This window comes from Bubalus kerabau, chromosome 11 (assembly GCF_029407905.1).
Source record: "Bubalus kerabau isolate K-KA32 ecotype Philippines breed swamp buffalo chromosome 11, PCC_UOA_SB_1v2, whole genome shotgun sequence".
Lineage (NCBI taxonomy): Eukaryota > Metazoa > Chordata > Mammalia > Artiodactyla > Bovidae > Bubalus > Bubalus kerabau.
Window position 1 is genome coordinate 29,642,713 of NC_073634.1, and position 23,452 is coordinate 29,666,164.

At 35.3% G+C, this 23,452-nt stretch overlaps 1 protein-coding gene across 2 annotated transcripts in view; it reads left to right on the forward strand.

The window, feature by feature from the left end:
* Nucleotides 1-23,452, forward strand: part of CAMKMT (calmodulin-lysine N-methyltransferase) — a 411,952-nt gene that overhangs the window by 95,119 nt on the left and 293,381 nt on the right. The gene's annotated exons all lie outside the window — the stretch shown is intronic.

Below are 23,452 nucleotides of genomic sequence, written 5' to 3' on the forward strand. Positions count from 1 at the left end.
CAACACTGTGGAATGAGAGGCCAGCGCATTTACTGAGCAGTGGATTTCCAGTGAGCATATAAACTAATTGGTGGATGAACATGCCCCAGGAGCAATGATTTTAAGGTCATAGCAGGCTCAGTGAATAATGCTGACTTACACTGCATCTCACTGATAGCTGATCTTACCAATGAGCAGTTTAGAGGCATTCAAGCCTGAACTCTCTTCCATGTGCCTTGAATGGCATGTCAGCGGTCACTGTTTTTGACATCCTTTATATTTGTCCAGTCAGCTCTAAATCTTTAGGTTGGACTTCAGAGTACTCAGGAAAGAAAAGAGAAGCAATTATTTTCAGTCATTGAGTTTTGGAGATCTTAGCGTTAATTATGCCAAACACTGTTGGTTCATCAACAAATAAAAATGTTAAAAGGCGGTATGAAGCATTCCAAACTTGCTTAGTTGTAGTTTATAGTGATTAAGAATATCTTGTATACACTAACATATTTTTAGATACACTTGTACCCATGCATACTCATGTATAGTTTCAAAAACATATGTTCAAGTTAAAGCTATTTTCAACTTTAGAGGATAAATAGTGAAATGTTTATTCACTTTTAATTAGCATATACTTTTTTATCATTTGGAAAAGGGAGAATAAAAAGTACAATTCACTTTTTTTGTGTGTGGAGCCCAGAATAATTTGGGGTATGTAAAATATTTCAATAAAATCACAAAGGTCTAGCTATAGTAATAATAAAAAATTACTTTAAATAGAGGGCTTTGATTTGAGGAGTTTTCTCCCATTTAATTTATAAATGATTATTTGAGCATTAAAAATGTTCTTTACCTATTGTATTTCAATCCCTGTGCTCTCTGACCTGTTGAAGTTTTGCAGGAAGTACCCAATCAAAGGATTTGAGGAAGCAGTACTGGACATTCTTTGCAAGTGTTCATCTGAGAAAATGAAAGTTAGAGATTAAGCTGGTTTCTTGCTAGTGACTCAAGTTTTAAAACTTACTGCCCATTTAAATAAAATAAGTGAAAAACAGAAAGAATGTAAATTCCTTGCATCTCCTGGAGTCTTATATGTGTTCATGAAAAAAATATTTATGTTGTAGCCAAAGAAGCACATTTAGTTCCTAGAGAGAGTACCATGACTGGTATTCTTTTGTTGAAATAGAGATTTGAAATAGAATAGTTGTTTTTCATAACATACGTGTTATTATATTAGATATAGTGTTGAATTAGAATAGTTTTAGTTTCTGATTAATGAAACTAATGATTAGAAAAAGCATTACCCTAATTCTCATTTTGTAACTCAAAAACAAAAGATTTTTGTTTCTTAGAGGTCCTTATTCTTTCCAAGTGATAGAATATGTTCTACTGGTATCTGTTGTATCTTGCTTTTTATATTAAAATATAATAATGTCAAAATCTAACACCTAATTAATTTAGATTCAGCTGTCTCTACTAAGACAAAACAAAATCATAGTTTTTAAAAATGGAAATGGTCATTTGTGAAACTGTAGCTGCAATCAAAAGCAGTAACTGTTATCCTTACAGGTTCATTATTCAGTAAAGCATTATACTCTTTTTGCTATTCTTCATTTAATTTATCCCAATGAAATATGTTTATCTTTTATTAAAAATTTCTGTTTCAGATGGATACATATATAATTAAAACATTACACAAAATATAATGGTAGCATCTAGATGGTGGGTATGTGGGTCTTCCCTGTAAAGTTCTTTCACATATGCTACATATTTGAAATTTCTCATAATAAAATTTTTGGGAAAAGCTTTCTATTTTGACTGAATGTCCTGGCCAAATAGCCAGAAAAATTTTAATTTTGAAAAAAATATAAATAGTTTTGCTTTTAAACAAAGCAATGCAGATAGAATATAATTTATGATTGTAATAACACATATTTAGTCAGTTAACAAAACAAAGCTGATTCTTAACTATAAATCTGTTCACTGTATGCCATTCATGTTTGGTTGGTGATTGAAAAAGCCAATTTGAGCATTTTTAATTGAATCAAGGCAGTTGCATCAAAAGTAGAATTTTAGCTGGAATCTCTTTCCATATTTTTAAAGGGACTATGATGAGATAAAGTATTTGGAGAGTCTTAGGAATAAGATGTAGATGTGTATGAGGACCTGAGTTAGTTTAATACAGAATAAATTTTCTTCCCAGTTTTTTCCAATGTACCTTGGAGTGTAAAGAGCATTGTTAAATCACGTTTATTAAGCTTTTAACTAGGCTTAGTGCTAATTATCTCAGATCCTAGAATATTTTGTTCTTAAAGTAAGTAAATACTTTAAAAAAGTAAGGTGCATCTTTTGGGTGTTTTCCTTTTTGTTTTCATTCAGTGGTTTGCCACATGTACGCCTGACACATTGGTAATTCATAGAAGCAATGCTGAGATGTAGTGTATGTATTGTATATGCCCGCCCCACCCCCTTTATTTTAACACACTTAAAAAAAAATTTGCTACTGTTACTGACCTGCAATCTTTTTCGGGCAGACTTGCTTTACAAAGTTTAATCTTGCTGAAACACTGAAGTTTATTTTACCTTCACCAACAGTGGAGTCTGAGTTTGCAAGTCATTATGCCTTTTATTTTCCACATAGGAATCTAGAGATTTTTTTTTTTAAGTAAAATTTATTTTTAATGTCATGAGTATTCTCTCTTCTCGTGAGACTCATCTAGTAGCTTCTGTTTACCAATGAAAATAGACTTGTGAAAAAAACAAACCATTAACCTGGTCCTTGCATTCATTAGATGTATTTACAAGTCATCTGTGATTAGTTTAGTTACCATCTCTTTGATATCCTGAAGCTGTTATTGCATGCTTTTGGGGTTGTGATATCATGCTGTGGAAGAATGGTTCAGCCGTGGGGTTTATGGGCTTTTTTATAGTTGTTCACAATATCCTGTACTAAATTATATGGTGAATTATTATACATTAGCTAGTTACAAAGATGTTTAATTGATTTGCTATGCTAAAATGTCAAAGACTATATGCTGCAGGAATGATGCTCCCAGTTAACAACCTATCATGTATTCATGGAGACGACAATGCTTGCTCACATATTGGCAATATTATCTAATTTGGTGTGCCCTGTGTTGTAATTCAATAATCTAGTATTAAAAATAGATATGACTATAGGGAGTAAAACCACATACAAACCCGTCAACACACATGTGCAGGCTTATTTATGCTCATGTATATATTCAATGAGTTTTTTGTCTTACCTGCTATTAATGCTTGTACTAGTGAGTCATAAATGGAAAATATGTATTAGCTTTAAGGTAAAATAAAATACATTTTGATTTAGTTCAAGTGAACCATCTCATTTAAAATTAGCCCAGGGGTCTTGTAAAGAATGCAAGCAATCTAAACGTAATAATGCACATTGCCCAATTGCTTCTGTGTATGATACAGGTTCAGTGCTGTAGTGCTTTGACAGCCCATTACTGAATGTAATGAACAGCTATTTTTAAACAGAAGAAATTCAGGTTGACAGCTTGGCAATGAAATTCAGCTAGTGGGATAATTTTTGTCATCTTTAGTATAGAGAATGGATTCATTTTGGTTTAAGGAAATTTGTATCATGTAGTTTATAGAGCACACATTTTTATTAAAAGATAATTCTGTTGTCCAATTTAGGGGGCAGATGTTACTGTTAGAGTAGAGAATTCACGTTTAATGCATCTTTTAATGAATTGCTGGCACATCATCTCTAGAACCTAGGTTTAAAATAAAATTTCCTTTTTTTCTTTCCTGCCATGGGTGAAATAGTCAGCCTAGTAAGATGACTGAAAGAGTGCCTATAAAAGGTGGTTTTCAGTGCTGCTTTTTAGTTTTTTAGAGTGTAAAAGAAGTAGCTTTTTAGAAATAAGGAAGTCTTTGGAAATGGACATAAGGCTTGAGGCAGTGTTGTCTTAATGGAAGTAAAACTTAGAATAGCATGGAGGGAAAGAAGGATAATATCTGGCTGACTGTATATTTTAGAGAAATTCTTTTACCAAGGATAAGGGGATGGTAACATCTGGTTTTGACAACTCTTAAAAAGTTGGAGAGGATTGCTCTTCAATTCTTAAATAAAATAGGTGTATTTTAAACTCAGACCATAAAATATAAGCGGGTGACTAAATTACTTCATCTTTTCCTGTTTAGACCAAAATTTGTCTTAGAAATTTAATTGCCTTTTTTTTTTAAGCACAGCTAATTATCAGGGATTTTCAAATAGAAATCTTAGGTTCAACATTGAGGGCTTGTATTAAATGTAGCTTGGAAAAAAATACAAACAACAAAGTAGCAATACATTATTCAGTGGATTTGGGGTGAATTAAATAAGTAAATCGAACCCTTGACTTAAAATGGGCCAATAATGTTTCAGGCCCAGTCAATAAAAGAACCTTAGTCTATAGCAGTGGTGGAAATTTTAAAAAATTTGTCAGAGTCATCCCTTCCAAATATATTCCCAGAAACCTCCATTCATGAGTCTTCCTCACTCTTCCACGCTTCCAGGGACTCCTTGCTGTGCTTGTTGTATTGTTATGTCTCCAAGGGGGTAGCACCTGAGTGCTATCTTTGCTTAGGGACTATGTGTTAAATTTTGAACATAAAGCAAGTCATCTTTAATAGCCAGTAGATTTTCTATTCCTGATCTATTTTCTCTTATTTTACTCGTCTCTTGAAAACCATAAGGGCCCCAAATATAATATAGCAATGAAACTGTGTAGAAGTCAATCATTTTGGGAGAGGCTTCCTGTTAGGTCACTGCTGTATTCTTTGGAATTGTATTATATCAGTGAATCAAAAGTATTTCTTGACATGAAAGAATTGGTGAACCTCAGTAAACATTTAAACCCAGAGAGGATATTGTTCATTCAGCAGAATCTAGCTTATTTCTTAGCAACAGTGCTATTAGTTTATATCCTGAACTTACGGCTCTTGATTTTGTTGTGAAGTGACCCCCTTGAAATCTTAGTTTACCCATTCATAGAGAACATGTATGAGGCAGAAGGGCATTATCATATTAGCCCTGCTTCTTACTGGCATCATGGGATGCTAGCTCAAGTGTCTGAAAGGATATTTTCACTTTCTCGATCGCAGAAAATTTTGAAAAGGCACACAGGTACACAGGTGTTGAGTTAATAAAACAATTTATTCCATTTGGTGTTATTGTTCATTGGGAGGAAACCATTGGCAAAGTGAAAACAGGGCCAGTGATACTAAAACCAAACCTGGAGATACATTGTTTAGAAGAAGGTAACTTTGAAGATAAATAGGATGAAAAGTCAATTGTAATTCCAATAAATGCTTTCTATATTATCTTGCTTCATTTTCCATCTATTCACCATTTAAACTGTATTTTCAGGTCTAGGCAGTGCAGGAAAAGGAGAAGAAATTGTGTACTCATAGAGGACTTGAGGAAAATAGGATATGGCAGTGGTTTGCAAGATACTGAGAGGGTTTCCAACCCAATTATCATCCATTACAACTGAAAGAATTTAATGGGATGTGGTCCAATGAAACAAACCCGTTGAAACGTTCTTGTAGTAAACTCAAAGTGTCTTTTTTCCCCCCTTTTTTTCTTTTTTTGGCCATACTGTGCAGCATGTGGGATTCTAGTACCCTGGCCAGGGATTGAACTGATACCCTCTGCATTGAAAGACAAAGTCTTAACCATTGGGCACCCAGGGACGTCCAAACTTAAGTACCCTGAGAGTAAATGTTGCGTGACTGTTAAGAAACCTGTCTGGAGCCCGACAGCCTGGGCTTGAGCATCATCACTTAACTAACTGTCTAACTTTGACCAAGTTATTTAGCTACTTTATGCCACAGTTTCCTTAAGATGATAAAAAAGAAATCCAGCTTCCAGGTTTACTGTAAGAATCAAGTTTTAATTTAATTTAATTTAATTTAATTTAAACATTTAAAGTTCTTAGAACAATGCTTGACATTTAGAAAGCGCTTAATACATGAAATCTATTGTTGTTTCAGGATTCATTTTCTACTTATACTTACATTTTAATAATTTTTAAAAATAATTTCAGAATGTTATAGCTGGAATGCTCCTTGTTAAAGACCTGAGTCTTTAATTAAAGGTTAAAGTTATCAGGAATCCTAAGTTTGGGAAAAGGAAAGTCAAAGTAAGAACTCAGTTTATTTTGACTAATATTTATCAACTGCAAATATTGAGCATGGGGTGAGATTTATAAAATGCTGAAATCATGGCTTCTATCAGCCAATTCAGTTTAGTCACTCAGTAATGTCTGACTCCTTTCGACCCCATGGACTGCAGCACACCAGGCTTCCCTGTCCATCACCAACTCCCAGAGATGGCTCAAACTCGTGTCCATCGAGTCAGTGATGCCATCCAATCATCTGATCCTCTGTTGTCCCCTTCTCCTCCTGCCTTCAATCTTTCCCAGCATCAGGGTCTTTTCCAATGAGTCAGTTCTTTGCATCAGGTGGCCAAAGTATTGGAACTTCAGCTTCAGTATCAGTCCTTCCAATGAATATTCAGAACGGATTTCCTTTAGGATGGACTGGTTGGATCTCCTTGCAGTCCAAGGAACTCTCAAGAGTTTTCTCCAACACCACAGTTCAGAAGCATCAGTTCTTCAGTGCTCAGCTTTCTTTGTAGTCCAACTCTCACATCCATCCATGACTACTGGAAAAACCATAGCTTTGACTAGACGGACCTTTGTTGGCAAAGTAATGTGTCTGCATTTTAATATGCTTTCTAGGTCATAGCTTTTCTTCCAAGGAGCAAGCGTCTTTTAATTTCATGGCTGGAGTCACCATCTGCAGTGATTTTGGAGCCCAAGAAAATAAAGTCTGTCACTGTTTCCATTGTTTCCCCATCTATTTGGCATGAAGTGATGGGACTGAATGCCATGATCTTCGTTTTTTGAATGTTGAGTTTTAAGCCAGCTTTTTCACTCTCCTCTTTCACTTTCATCAAGAGGCTCTGTAGTTCTTCGCTTTCTGCCATAAGGGTGGTGTCACCTGCGTATCTGAGGTTACTTCTGTCTTTCTAGTAAACTCCTTGAGAATAGAGGACATGCTATATTCTGCCTATCTTTTTAACCTAAATTGTACCTTGTATTATTCAAATAGTTGTTCAGTGAAAGATCAATTCTAGTATATTGCTATTAATAGTACATATTAGACACTTGATAAATATAACTTGAATAAAAGGATATGTGACTCTGTGTGTTTGTGAAAGTAAGTGTTCACTATTTTTACTACCATTGAAGAACGTAAATTACAATAGAAGAGTTTTAGGTTAGATGTAATAAGAATCACCCTAACTATAGGGTTGGGAAACCATCTAGTCCTTTACTAAGAGAAATAACAGAATCTATGTAAATTATAAAAAGTAGATTATGAGTTGATATTTAACTTTATTGTAGGAGAATATTTAGATCTTTCTTGAGAGACCATCAAGCCTTCTTACCCTCTAATTCTCAAATTTATTAAAATGTGCTTCATCTTTCTTATGAAAGAAGAAGCAAAAAGACATTAGAATGAAAAGATTTAACTATAACAAACTTTACCTTTTCCATATGTCATTTCTTTTAGAGGAAACCAACTAGAGGAAAGTGGAAGAAATTACCACCAATAACTCCCCTCCCCGCCTTTTAAAGTGGTAAATATACCTGGGGAGAAGGGCCTCATAAGAAAAAATAGTTTGGCAAGACAGCCTACCTTCCTTGTCTTCATGATCTTAACTACAATTGGAGCTGAAATCCTCAAACTAAATATTTTTCTTTTCCTTCTTTTCTGCGAGATCAGTAATCAGTTATCCTATTTTTCTATTTTGATACTCCTCTTTCTCCAGCCCAAGTGTGTTTTATACAAAACTAGTGTCTGGGATACTATCTATAACTCATTCAAGCAAGTTTCTATGCTGTATTGTTAGAATAAATTCTGTTTAAAATACTTAGTGAAATACAGAATTCATAAGAATTATTGCTTTAGGTTGCAGCTACAGTGATACTGATCAACATTCATCATAAAGACAGTTGAATGTGATGATGTATTTATGTTTGTATGTATGTATATTTTGAGTAGGTAGTATACTCATATGATTCAAAGTTCAAAATGTACAAAAGAATATGTACTATGAAAGGTCTCCTTCCCATCCCTGGCCTTTGTTAACCCAGTTCCTCTCCCTAGAGGCAACCACAGTTACTAGTTTCTTTTGTATCCTTCCAGCGTCATTTTCTGGGGCTTTCACGATGGCTCAGTTGGTTAAGAATCTGCCTGCTATGTGGGAGACCTGGGTTCAATCCCTGGGTCAGGAAGATCCCCTGGAGAAGGGAATGGCAACCCACTCAGTATTCTTGCCTGGAAAATTCCATGGAGAGAGGAGCCTGGCAGGCTACATTCCATGGAAGAGTTGGACATGACTGAGCAACTAAGCACAGCACAGAGTCATTTTCTACACACAAACAAAAAATAGCTAAAAATACAGCTAATATAATTAGCTGTATTTTTATATACTTAAAAATGGAGATGACTTTCCTTTTGTAAATTTATCACTTTCTGAAAAGCCAATAGATGAAAACCAAAGAAGGCCAAGAGCTTCTTTGGCGAGTATCAACTTGCCTTAGGTCATATGTCTTAAAAGTGCCTGGTGTGTAAGACTATTTGAAAAGAGATAAATAAAGAGAGAAACCAAAGATGGATCACATGGCCTCAGTCTCTTTGGAAACTAACTGCACACCTCAAGATTTTCTTGAAAGCATAGAGCAGCATGCACAAGGGGTATAATGAGTGTGCCCAGTTTTGGAGTCAGATTTATCTGACTTTGGAGACTAGAGTGAGGACCTAGTAACTTTGTGACTTTTAGCCAGTGCCAGAGTCACCTCCTGACACTGTAAACTGGGAGTAATCAAACTGATTACTCCCTTGTGGTGCACTTCAGAGGATTAAATGAGAAAATGTAAGAGAAATAATGTTTGACACAAAGTAAATACTCAATAAATATTAGCTTCATTCTTTACCAATCCATTTAAGACTAAAAGGTTACTTTCAGTGGATTGTGTGTCTAGTCTTAACTCTGTTTATCATTTTAAAATAGCATTTAGAAAGAAATTTTTGATGATTGATCTTCCCTGGTGGCTCAAATGGTGAAGTATCTGCCTGCAATGCAGGAGACCCGAGTTTGATCCTTGGGTTAGGAAGATCCCCTGGAGAAGGAAATGGCAACCCACTCTAGTATTGTTGCCTGGAGAATTCCACAGACAGAGGAGTCTGGTGGGCTACAGTCCATGGGGTCACAAAAAGTTGGACTTGACTGAATGACTTTCACTTTCACTTTAGATGATCATTTTGCATGTATCACAATTTTTTTTTTTTAACCCAAGAACCAACTTTTGTATAGTGCTTTAACAGTTTACAAACTTTAGCTTCCTGTTCTCTTCTTAATGCCTCTTGAGAAATCTGTATGCAGGTCAGGAAGCAACAGTTAGAACTGGACATGGAACAACAGACTTGTTCCAAATAGGAAAAGGAGTACGTCAAGGCTGTATATTGTCACCCTGCTTATTTAACTTATATGCAGAATACATCATGAGAAGCGCTGGACTGGGAGAAACACAAGCTGAAATCAAGATTGCCGGGAAAAATATCAATAACCTCAGATATGCAGATGATACCACCCTTATGGCAGAAAGTGAAGAGGAACTCAAAAGCCTCTTGATGAAAGTGAAAGTGGAGAGTGAAAAAGTTAGCTTCAAGCTCAACATTCAGAAAACGAAGATCATGGCATCTGGTCCCATCACTTCATGGCAAATAGATGGGGAAACAGTGGAAACAGTGTCAGACTTTATTTTTGGGGGCTCCAAAATCACTGTAGATGGTGATTGCAGCCATGAAATTAAAAGACACTTACTCCTTGGAAGAGAAGTTATGACCAACCTAGATGGCATATTCAAAAGCAGAGACATTACTTTGCCAACAAAGGTCCGTCTAGTCAAGGCTATGGTTTTTCCTGTGGTCATGTATGGATGTGAGAGTTGGACTGTGAAGAAGGCTGAGCGCCAAAGAATTGATGCTTTTGAATTGTGGTGTTGGAGAAGACGCTTGAGAGTCCCTTGGATTGCAAGGAGATCCAACCAGTCCATTCTGAAGGAGATCAGCCCTGGGATTTCTTTGGAAGGAATGATGCTAAAGCTGAAACTCCAGTACTTTGGCCACCTCATGCGAAGAGTTGACTCATTGGAAAAGACTCTGATGCTGGGAGGGATTGGGGGCAGGAGGAGAAGGGGACGACAGAGGATGAGATGGCTGGATGGCATCACTGACTCGATGGACGTGAGTCTGGGTGAACTCCGGGAGTTGGTGATGGACAGGAAGGCCTGGCGTGCTGCGATTCATGGGGTCGCAAAGAGTTGGACACGACTGAGCAACTGAACTGAACTGAACTGAAAGGAGATGAGAGAAATTGATAAAGGGAGATTACATATGAAGACGTCTCTAACAATATTTAATAGATTAAATTATTTAAAATAGTTTCTTCCTTTTCACCCTAATAGTAGTAGTACAACATTTCCAAAGGCTGCAGTGATGGACATGAAGAGCTAGCTACATGGGATACAAGACTCAGATTAGGTTTTAACTTCCCAAGTACAACAGCAAGACAAATAATGAGGCAAAAATATCACTGAATTTTAAGTGACAGTTAAGTGAATTGAAAATTCATCAACTTTTGGAATTTTAATAACACTAACTGTGGGATCTGAGCTAGACGCTTTACCTTTGTAGCCCTTGCTAAGCTGCTGCTGCTAAGTCGCTTCAGTCATGTCCGACTCTGTGCGACCCCATGGACTGCAGCCCACCAGGCTTCTCCATCCATGGGATTTTCCAGGCAAGAGTACTGGAGTGGGGTGCCGTTGCCTTCTCCGTTGTAGTCCTTAGATTACTTCTAAATTAAAAAAAAAAAAAAAAAGAATAGTACTCTTTTCCTTTTCTCTCAGAATTATACCTGTAAGTACTATGTAAATTTATAAAAAATAGTTTTGAAGACCAGCTTTACAATTTCAGTGATTATTGTATATTCAAAACAGCTACAAAAGTACTTTATTTTCATTTTAAAGATTTACAATTAAAGTGATTTTATGTATACCTCAAATATCTGATTATATACAAACCCATTACAGGGTTTATGCACACATTAAATCCCTTCTTATTATGGGTTTTTTTACACATTAAATGCTGAGTTGTTATAGATTGTTGTTTTTCTTGTTACAGTTAAATGTAATACTTCCCTAGTGATGAAATGTATTATTATTAGGAACATTTATTTTTGTGTGTGTCCAGTATTTTATAAGAAAGTATTTAAATAGCAAAGACATAGCTGTTATGAAATTTACTTATTTTTTTATAAATAACTTTCAGCAGAAATCAGAGCAGTGCTTTAAAATTACAGTTAAAAAAAATCATTTAATCATCACACTCCTTGTTGGCTAATAGGGTCCTAAGTGATTTTTCCCCCGCTGCAATAGGGCATTCTTGATCTGCTCATTAAGTGGACCTAAGAGTCCTAGTATATTTTATGTTAGCAAGCCTCGATAGCAAAGTGCTGAAAGTTCAGGGGGCATTTGTCTCCTTTCTCACAAATTCATTTAAGTACCAGTCTTGCTGGAGCTTTAACCGGGGCAGACAACCATACAAATGACTTGAGATAAAATGAAAATAATGGACTGAGCTGGGTTCTGGGGATGGTAGTTATGCTGAACACACATCAGTAAGCTTCGAGTGTTATTCTATGCTAATGCAAGCCTGATGGATCAGCTTTCTCTTTTAGCCTGGAGGACCATTAAGCTCTGGAAGCTGGGTCAAACTGATAGAGTCTGCAAATACAGCCCATCGGTTAGCAGCAGTAGTTAACTGACTGTGATTCCTAATGTGCGAAACTAACATTGCTTAAAAACCCTCTATGATCAGTATGTAGATCAGAAAGAAGATAATAGATTCTGTTTTAATTTGCATAATCAAAGCTTCTCATTTTTCCACGTATAGATAACATAAGAGAGAAAAAAAAAAACAGCTGTGACTGCTTCCATTATGTTGTTAATCTTGAATCACAGCAAATAATTTCCATAAAAATGTAAATAACTTGTTTCAAAAGAAAAGAGCATAATTGAAAGATTTTCTGTGTTATTTCTTTGGAATTAAACAGTAGGCACAGTTATGCGGGTTTGGTAATGAGGATCTTGGGGCTCAGAAAAGTAAAAAGTTTTGAAAAAAATTGTGAGTCTTTTTAGTGATTTGGTTCAAACGCTAAAACTTGCTGCCTGTGGTAAGTCAAATTTCTTTTAACGCATGAGCTTTGAAATAATAGATGTAAATTAATATTATAACCAAAATGACAAGAGCTTGAACATTTTATTTTTCTAAAAGAAGAGAAAACGATCTAGTTTGTTTACAGCAGAAATTAAAATGAACAACAGGAAATTAAAATGTAAAGAATGGAGAAACGCTTCACTTTTATGGAGCACAAATGCTGAGAAGACTCTGGTATTATAGGAATGCGGATCTACTTACACCACTCTTTATTCCTCTTACTCCTTACTTTTTGAGTCTAAATATACTACAACTGTGGAGAACAGTCCTGTTTTTGACTAATAATTATTTTAATATATAATATGTTAAGTTCTATAGTTTTCACTTGAGGATATTGGCTTTGCAGACTTACTAAAAACATTTAGTTCAAATTCTTATGAAGTCGACATTTTTGTGAAATAAGAACTCTTTTTGTTCATTCATTTAAAAAAACATCTATTTCAGGCATTGTCTTATACACTGGTGGTGTGGTTGTCCTCTTGGAACTTAGTTTTTCTTTAAATAGGGACAAAAATAGCAAACAAGTAGACAAAGACGTGATGTCAGAGGGTTCTTAAAGGGAACTTTTCTATCTGGGAGTCTATTTTGACCATGTTTCTGTCAGATAGACTCAGATATCAAATACAATGCTGTTTTTTCAACCCAAGATTTCTAGACTGCTTCAAAATTTTTCGAAACTAAAGAAAATAAGTATATTTTTGGTAAAGAAGAATTAAGTGCTTTTGTGTGCCTTGTAATCCAGACTGATACCTCTATGAAGAATTTATTGAAATTCTTTGTGTATGACTTTTTCCCCCTGGAGTGCTTAATATGTGTGCTAACTTTCCTTAAGCATTTTACTCATTTATTAATTTATTTTGAAAACTCTAAGAGGAGATATTATTATTATCCCTAGGTGAGGAAGTTGAAGCAAAGAATGTTAAATAACTTGCCATAAGTTGTATAGCTGGTAAACGGGGTGAAGAGGGATTAACCTACATAGGTTGGCTCCAGAGTCAACGTTCTTAATCACTATTAGTCTATGCCAATGCGAAGAAATTTTTTTAGCTGAGGATATGTTGCTGTATGAAAATGCTAGTTCTGGGAGAGCAGGAAATGTTTCTGTTTTGTTGCAAACTCTCTTCTTGCACTTAGCACTGAACCTGAGCTATGGAGGGTGCCCAATAAATGTTGGTTGAATGAATGAATGTAAATGAGTATTGTATGTTTATACCCAAAATAATATTCCATATGAAATTCTTTTAAAATTTTATTTTACTGCATACAGTTTTCTGGTGCCATAAGTATATGCCTGGAGTGTATAATCCAGCACTAGTTAGAAGGACTTTGTGATCATTTACTATTAATGAGTTAAGGATGGAGCCAAAAGTCCTTGGTCTTGCTCATTTCCATACCCTGTCTACCCTAGGTATGTGGGATTTCTCAGTGGATTATATCAAAATGAGCTCATATTGTATCCTTGTATAATAGTTTCTACCCCTATGTTCTAAAAGTGTTACTCATTCTCAGTATATGAGCACTTTCCTTCTGAAAATGATATTACTAATACATAGAATGTAATCTGGCTTCCAGAATATTTCAAATAAGATAGAGCAGCAGAGACTTCCATATCTCCATGTCCTATTCTGTTTCCTTTCCCCCGCCTGTGTTTGTGGAGGAGCCAATAACATTATTTTGTAAGTATTAAATTGATACATGGTTGAGTGAAGGGAGGGTTTCTCCTATTCCATGGTTTCTTTTAGAAACAAAAATAAAACATAAACAGTTTAAAAATATAATACATATATTCATAATGAATTTTGAACAATAACAAATAGGATAAATAATAAAGTAAAAGTAAATCATTCTCATCACTCAATATAATTCATGTTCTCATCATTTAAAGCTACTAATTCTGCTAGTATTTTGGTAATTATTCTTCCAGACAATTGGAATACTTAGGTACTTATGACTTTAAATAAATTAAAATTATTTAATTTATTTTATTATTTATTTATTTAGTAAATAAAATAAATCGGCAAATAAATTAAATTGCTGATTTTGTGTATCATTAGATAACCTTCAGTATTTTCACTGAACAATATAGGTTTTAGGTTTTATTCATAGTATGAACACTATATGAACATTGTTATTTTTAAGAACTTGTTAACATTATTGTTTGGATTTATCATTCTTTTATTAGATTCCTAATAATAGACCTAAATTCCTTTCTTCCTTTTATTTTTGGCATTGCAAAGAAAACTGCAGTGAATACACATACATACACTTAAACTGTTGCTGGATCAAATATTTTATTTTGTGTATCATGTATAAAGTCCTTGTATTTATTGTTAAGAAGTGTCTGTGTGCAAGAGGAATAGTGTATGAGTGAATAGAAATATAACTTAGGTATGAATTTCTTTTTTAAATGCCTAAGTTCTTTTAATCTATATGTTTGCTCCCTATCTCCTTTTATATTTTCCCTTTCAATTTGTTGAAGAAACTGAGTTACTTGTCCTGTAGATTTTCCTATAGAGTCTGAATTTTGCCGATTACATGCCCAGGTTATCATTTAACCTGAGCCTCCATCTTCTGTATTTCCTATAAATTAATAGATTTCCTCCTTTCCTTCCCTTCTTTTTTCTTTTGTTCCTTCCTTCCTTTCCTTCCTTCCTACCTCTTTTCCCTGCCTCGCTCTCACCCTTCTTTCTTCCTTTCTTTCTCTCTTTCTCCTGTTTCGTTTTTTCTCCTTCATAGATAGTGTTATTCTCTTGTGCCAGGAAGCACACAGTCTGGTTGAATGTCTTATTGTAATGTTCACATTCTTGATCAGTGCCACCAGTCCTTATGTTATTGTCTTTCCAGTCATTTGAGTTGTTATTCCAGTTCCTAGATTTGCATAACAAACGACCTCAAAACTTAATGGCTTAGAATGACATCAGCAAGGTGGCAGAATAGGAGACTACAAATGTTAGTGTTCACAGAGACATTGATTTAACACATTATACTGTACCAAAAGCCTTTATAGAGGACTCCGGAAACCAGTTAGTACGTTGCCATACACAGGCAAACTCAAAGGCAAAAACAGCTTTATTGAAATGAGTAAGAAAAACTTTCATTTCAGCCATGTCAGCCCCTCCCCCAAGCTGACACAGTTCAGGATCAAAGGAGGAAAAGCCCAACTTATGGCTTCTCTATTTGGAGAGAGGAAGAGTGGAATGTACCTCTGAGTTCTGGCTTTTTGTGGGCTGCCTCAGTGACTAGTTTCTATCTCAGCTGACTCTAAGTATTGATCAAATTGGCATATCTTGGTGCCTAGGAGCCACAGAGTACAAGAGAGAGCTCAGTGACTTGTTAGAGTGCCAGTGGACCCGTAGTATTACAGATAGACACCAGAGGGAGCAAGAGACAAGCTTCTGAAAAAGAAAATGGCAACGCTCTCTAACTGGGAAAAGACACATACAAAACCAGAGAAGACACATCCCCATAAAAAGTTTGAGAGGCCCCCCAGAATCTCTAGCTGGACTGATTATTGATGATCGTTTCCGTACCAAGCCAACTCATAAATGCTGGGAGAGGTGGCTCTTTTTTCAAATGCATAAATCACAACAAAAGGTAACAAAGCACATGAATAAACAGGGAAGCATGGCCTATGTGACTCAGATCAAAGGAACAAAATATATCTCCTTAAGTTGATTCTAAAGAAATGGAGGTTTATGAATTACATGACAAAGAATTCAAAATATATCAAAGAAGTTCAGTGTGCTACAAAAGAACGTAACAACCAAATGAAATCAGAGAAACAATGCATGAACAAAATGAGAATATCATCAAAGAGCTAGAAACTATAAAAGATAACCAAATAGAATTCAGGAACTGAAGAATATGATAACTGAACTGAAAATTTCACTAGAGGGGAATCAAGAGCAGACCTGATCAAGCAGAAGAAAGAATCAGTGAACTTAAAGACAGGTCATTTGAAATGATCAGGTCAGAGAACAAAAAGAAAAAAGAAATAGAGACATGAAGAAAGCCTAAGAGACTTATGGGACACCATCAAATAGATCAGTATCTGTATCATTGCAGTGTCAGAAGGAGAAGATAGAGAGACTGGGGCAGAGAGCTTATTTAAGAAATAGTAGCTGAAAATGCCCCAAATCTGAGGAAGAAAGTAAGCACATATGTTTAGGAGACTTAGGACTCCAACTAAGATGAAATCAAAGTGGCCAACACTGAGACGCATTATAATTGTCAAAAATTAAAGAGAGAACTTGAAAGCAAGAGAAAAATCACTTGTCACGTACAAGGGAGCAGCTCCCTTAACATCAACAGATTTCTCAGCAAAAACCTTACAGGCCAGAAGGCAGTAGGATGATGTATTTAAAGTGCTGAAAGAAAAAAATAATTGTCAACCAAGAATACTGTATCTGGTAAAACTGTTCTTCAGGAATAATGGAGATAACAAAAACTGACATTGTTCATCACCACGAGGCCTGCTTGGCAGGAATGGTTAAAACATGTCCTTCGAGTTGAAATGAAAGAACACTAGACTACAACACAAAAATATGTGAAGATGTAAAGCTCTCTGATAAAGATAGTTATACAGATACAGAATCCTATAGTATGGTAATGGGTATATAAATAACTTTTAAGTATAGAATCTGAAAAGTAATTATAAAACTTTGTTGATGGATACAAAATATAGAAGATGAATTTATAACATCAATAATGTAAAGTGAGGGAAGTAGGGTTTTTGTATGTGTTCAAAGTTATTAGTTTAAAATAAAGTGTTATAAAATGTTTTATGTAATCTCCATGCTAACCACAAAGAAAATACCTGTAGAAGATGCACAAATGGAGAAGTGAATCAAAGTATGTCACCACAGAAACAGAGAAACACAAAGGGAGTCAAGAAGAGCGGAAGAGAGGAACAAAGTAACTATGAGACATACAGAAAACAACTAACAAAATGGCAATAGAAAGTCATTCCCTATCAACAATTACGTGCAAATGGATTAAATTCCTGAATCAAAAGACAGAGTAGGCAATAGTCTGTCTCATTTTCAGTCGCTTATTCTCAAATCAGCCCTTTCTGGCTTTCCAGCAGGACCTGTTTGTGATGTGGAGGTGTCCACGCTCCATTCCCTTCTGTTGTACGTTGTCATTCATGGAGATACTTTGTCAAACTAGCTTTGTTCTAACTGTGCCTATGGGTTTTGGTTTTTCTGCTTAAGTTATGCTGCTAACTGCTACTGCTAAGTCACTTCAGTCGTGTCTGACTCTCTGCGACCCTAGAGACGGCAGCCCACCTAGGCTCCCCCGTCCCTGGGATTCTCCAGACAAGAACACTGGAGTGGGTTGCCATTTCCTTCTCCAATGCAGGAAAGTGAAGTGAAAGAGAAGTCGCTCAGACGTGTCTGACCCTCAGCGACCCCATGGACTGCAGCCCTCCAGGCTCCTCTGTCCATGGGATTTTCCAGGCAAGAGTACTGGAGTGGGTTGCCACTGCCTTCTCCGACTACTATTCTGAATTAAGAAACTGAAAATTGAATTTTGCTATATGTTATTAAAATAACATCCAGAAAAAGATATATCTATTTTTATAGTATATATGCATGTGTTTTTCCCTTCTCTCAACCATCTTGGGTATTAACTCTCTTTCGAAATTGTCGATCGGCAAAAATAAGACCTTATTGAATTTTTATTTATATCTTATTGATTACTTAACCACTTTTCCTGTATTGATAATCTACTTGATTTTTTTCAATCATGAATTATTTCTTTTATTTCCCAATTGCTATGTTTTTTTAATTAATTTTGAAGATCTCTGTGAATAATAGGGATTCTAACCTTTTTATTGTCATGTTTTGATATTTATTCCTTAGCTGTTTGCCTTTCAGACTTTGAAATTTGTTTGAAGATTGTATATATTTAAATGTATCAGTATTTTGTATTATTATTTCCTATCACATGAAATGGTAATAACACATTAAATTACATATGAAATGCTTTAATTCAGTGAAATTTAAAGATTAACCAAAATATGAATCTTGCAAATTCCTGAACCATTAAGCTTTGAAAATTGTTGAGAGAATCAAAAATGAACAAAGTCATATTTAAGTTTAAAATAATGAGCAATAACCAGGAACAATTAGATATCCTAAACTAAGGCAATAATTGAAAGTAGGAATTCCATCTCAAGGAATTGAGATATTATGAATGGTACATGTAAATAGAGTACTTGAAGTACAGAGTACAGGAGAGGTTAGTGAGATAAATGGGAATTAGTTTAGCTGATACACACTTATACATATTTATACACTCATATATAGACATATACATATACTTATGCATGCATATATATTTATGTGTACATGTATGTCTGTGATCTAATGAATAGAAAATAAGAATATGTACTTATATAAGGCACATATGTATATATATACATATGTACAAATCTATATGGTAGATATTTGAGTGTTTGTTAGGTATTATAGATCCTCAAAGTAAGGGGATCAGTTGGGTAATAAGTAAGAAAGCCAATATGTATATAATGTTTGCTCTGTAGGTAACCATTGTATTTTCACTTTTTTTTTTTAAGTAAATTTTACAGTAACCCTGTGTAGTGGATATTATTGTCCCCATTTTGTAGGCATTGGGAATATACATTGACATATTAGAAAGAGTATGGACTTTGGAGTCAGGTAGTTAGAGGGAGTAAGCTTAACCACTGAATAGCTGTGTGATTTTGGTTAAACCATTCCTATCTGAGTTTTGGATTTCTCAGGTGTAAAAAGGAGATAAAAATAGTGCCTTATTTCAAGGAATTGTTGTGAAGATTTTCAGAGGAATTATTTATGATTTTTCCAAAAATAATAATCCTATTCTAATTAGTGGGCTTCCCTTGTGGCTCAGCTGGTAAAAAATCCGCCTGCAGTGCGGGAGACCTGGGTTTGATCCCTGGGTTGTGAAGATCCCCTGGAGAAGGGAAAAGCTACCCACTCCAGTATTCTGGCCTGGAGAATTCCATGGACTGTGTAGTCCATGGGGTTGCAAAGAGTTGGATGCAACTGAGTGACTTTTGCTTTCACTTTCACTATTCATTCTAACTAGTACATGGAATTTGCCTTGGAAGTTCATTTGAACGGTTGTTTTCATGTTATAAAGATTAAATGAGATAATGTATATGAAGTGGGCACTACAGTAGTCATTTAATAACTGGTAGTTATTACTACTGTTGTTGTGAGGCCCAATCTAATAACATGTCCAGGGCGTGAACTGTGTATCAGCCTTCAGATATACCATCTAAAAAGTTTGTAACATAAATATTCCATATCCCTTCTTTTGTTTTAACAAGTATTTGTAGATGCTGATATAAGCCAGACCTTGAGGATACAAAAATGTAAGACATGCTTCTTGTCATGTAGGAGCTACAGATGGTAGAGAGGACAGACAGGTATAAGAAAGAAGAGATTGCTTTTTTGAAATCATGCAGATCAGAAAACAGTATTGGAATCTGGTGTTTTATAGATTTCAATTCTCCAGATAAAACAAGTTATGTTTTGATGATATTAAATGTTGGAATCAAAAAATAAAATATATTTATTTGTATATATTTATTATTGTTGTTTAGTTGCTAAGTTGTGTCCAACTCTTTTGTGACCCCATGGACTGTAGCCCTCACAGCTCCCTCTCTCCATAGGATTCTCCAGGTAAAAATACTGAAATGATTTGCCATTTCCTTCTCCAGGGGATCTTCCCCACCCAGGGATCTAACATGCATCTCCTGCGTTTGCAGGTGGTTTCTTTACCACTGAGCCACCAGGGAAGCCCGTACATTTATTACCTTGTTATTACCTTATATCTTTCCTAGCTGCTTTTATATCTGTCAACATATCCTTCCTACTTCTGCTGAGATAGATGTGTGTGACCAGTCCTTTTTAGTTACCGTCATGAGAAATGAACCAGAGGAGAGGAAAGATGGTGAAGAAGCTGACTTCGCATTTACTCTTGGAAAGGAGTGTGTCTGAATGGATAGCTCTACTTATTGTGCTTCTTTTAAACCCTCTTGGATTTGGAGGAAGGTGGCAGAGGAATATTTCTACTGGGGAAATGGTGGTTGAATTGCCTCATAGTATTGAGTATATCCTCCCATCAATTATTACTAAAAAGAAAACCGTAGACATGGATTGTTACTGGCCAAAGTATGTTTTTACGGGCATTTCCTTTCAGTTCCACTTTAAGATAAATAATAGGCCTTGTATTAAGAAACCAAACAGTTTATATAATTAAAACCTCATTAATATATTTTATATTTTATTTACCAAAATTCTAATAATCTTTTAAAAATTAAACATTGGATCACTATTAAATCTAAATAAATAATTCCATTATTGGACAAGGATCATAGTGGTAGGTTATATAGCAGAACTTGTTTTTTTATAAAGAGCACTGTGTTTAGTATATTTTATAAATAATTCCATAAAGCACTTTACATTTTAAAATGTAGATTTAAAGACTTTAAATGTGAATCACTGTACTGTATACCTGTAACTTATATATTGTACTTCAACCTCAATAAAAACTTTTAAAAATAAATAAAATATAAGGAATAAAAAAGTGGATTGAGAGAAAAATATCTAGAGAAAATTTAAGTTATATGCAACAAATTCCATTTAATAGGAAATAACCACATTCTAGACAATGAAATGTTTCTATCTCATGATTTTACTGTGTGTGGAATTTTTTTAGTAGTTTCTCCAAGGTTACAAAATATAAAAACAACCCTCTGTCCTTGGGAAGTTTACAGGTTAATATGGGATGGCAATGGCACCCCTCTCCAGTACTCTTGCCTGGAAAATCCCATGGACGGAGGAGCCTGGTGGGCTGCAGTCCATGGGGTTGCTAAGAGTCGGAGAGGACTGAGCGACTTCACTTTCACTTTTCACTTTCATGCATTGCAGAAGGAAATGACAACCCGCTCCAGTGTTCTTGCCTGGAGAATCCCAGGGACGGTGGAGCCTGATGGGCTGCTATCTATGGGGTCACACAGAGTCGGACACGACTGAAGCGACTTAGCAGCAGCATGGGATAAGTAAACTGTGTGGTAGAAACCTGAATGACAACAGCTAAAACAATTTGTGAAGAGAAATCCCAACTACCCAAAAGGTGGTAGACTGGCTGGAATCATAGTCCTCTGCCTCTGTGGCTGATTTTTGGTTAATGGAATACCCATCATTTATCTGTGCCCTTTTTTCAAATGCCTTTCAACCAGCAAACTGTAACCAATTGTTCTATTTAGTGATTATCCATCAGGCACCATCCAAATTGCAAAGCAGCAATTCCATGAATTCTAGCCCAGGCTATCTGTCTGCTTATAGCACAGGGCAAAAATAAGAATGATCAATTTGGAACTCCATTAGTTTTATCACATCATTCATGGTTTACGAACACCAGGAATTGTAAAATATCTCTTGAACTTAATAGAAATTTTGAGTACAAAATGATAAACATATAGAGAAAAAAAACTATTCATATGCTAGAGTAATTAAAAGAATACATATATAACCAGGTCAACATATCTTTTTACTATTTAATTTCTATATATCTATCAACCTGACTAGATCTCAGATCACTAAGGTGGTGACTATTTCATATTCAAATTCAGCAAACAACTGTGCTGAGTATATTTCCTGATTTTTCTCACCTGTCTAGGCTAAGTGCTTCTCCTCTGTATTCCAAATAGCATTGTATGTTATTTCTATCAATTGCATTGACACCACCATAGATGCATTGAAACACTCTCTATTGCAATGCCCTATTTCCACATTTCCTCTCTTATATTGCCAAAATATAAGCTCCTCAAACTAGTAAACTTGCTTTAGTCAGTACCTGGTACATAAAAGGCCATATGTAAACTGAATATTTATAAACAACAACATAGACACTCAGTGTGAAATACGGGCCAGGCACAAGAGTTTTAAGACCTAAGACAGTGATGGATGTGATTCAGGACTATTATTGTTGTTCTTTGAACAAAGTTGATTCTAGTATCTACCAAAAATATATAATTGAAAGAGCCAAAGTGTAATCTTTCTGTAGCATGTGGTGTTAGTTTAGTATCCATCACGTTCTTCTGTATCCCTTTGAACATTTAGTAAATTTTATTAATATCTGATTTAAGTTTTAAAAGGGATAAATGAAGGCTTAATAAAACAAAAAAAGTCTTGGTAAATAGTAGGAACTTGTTATCTTGGATAAAGGAATAAAAGACTGGCCTTATTTTTAAAGTAGGAGTTTGTAAACATGGATAACAATAGTTTGGATTTGGGGACAGAATCAACTGGTGTTTTCCCAAAGCAAAGCTAGCAACATCTGGTGTATATTACAAGAATGACCCCCAAAGAGAAGAAGCCTGTTGGATAGTCCATTATTTTCAAGGGAATTTCATTCAAAAAACCTCATGCATGATCTCATTTTCATTCTGATTTTCTAGAAGCATATGGTGGGCCATATCAATAGTACCCTTCAAATCAAAATGTATCATCATTTAGGAAATTCTGAAGGGGAAGTAGTCTGTGACTACACTCTCTGAGAACCGTCAGCACACCTACCTGTGTCCCTTGGAACTGAAGGTTTAGGATATCCTTCAAAACCTATTCTTTTGTTTCTTATTATATAATGAATGGTGACTGAAATAGTGTTGCATTTGATTTTTGAGTGAAACAGAATTAAATCACCGTGTTTAAAAAAAAAAAAAACAATGAGGGAATTCCCTGGTGGTTCGTGGTTAAGCCCTGGAGAAGGAAATGGCAACCCATTCCAGTATTCTTGCCTAGTGAATCCCATGGCAGAGGAGCCTGGCAGGCTACAGTCCATGGGGTCACAAGAGTCAGATACGACTTAGAGACTAAACCAACCAACCAGTGGTTAAACTTCAACTTCCACTTCAGGGGTGTGGGTTCTATCCCTGGTTGGGGTCCTATGATCCCACATGCCGCACAGTGTGGCCAAAAATGATTTAAAATATTTTTAAAAGGAATGAGATGACTTTATTTATGGTTAAAAAAAGGCTTCCTCTTAATATATATTATTTAAAACATCTAAAATGCCTTTTGTC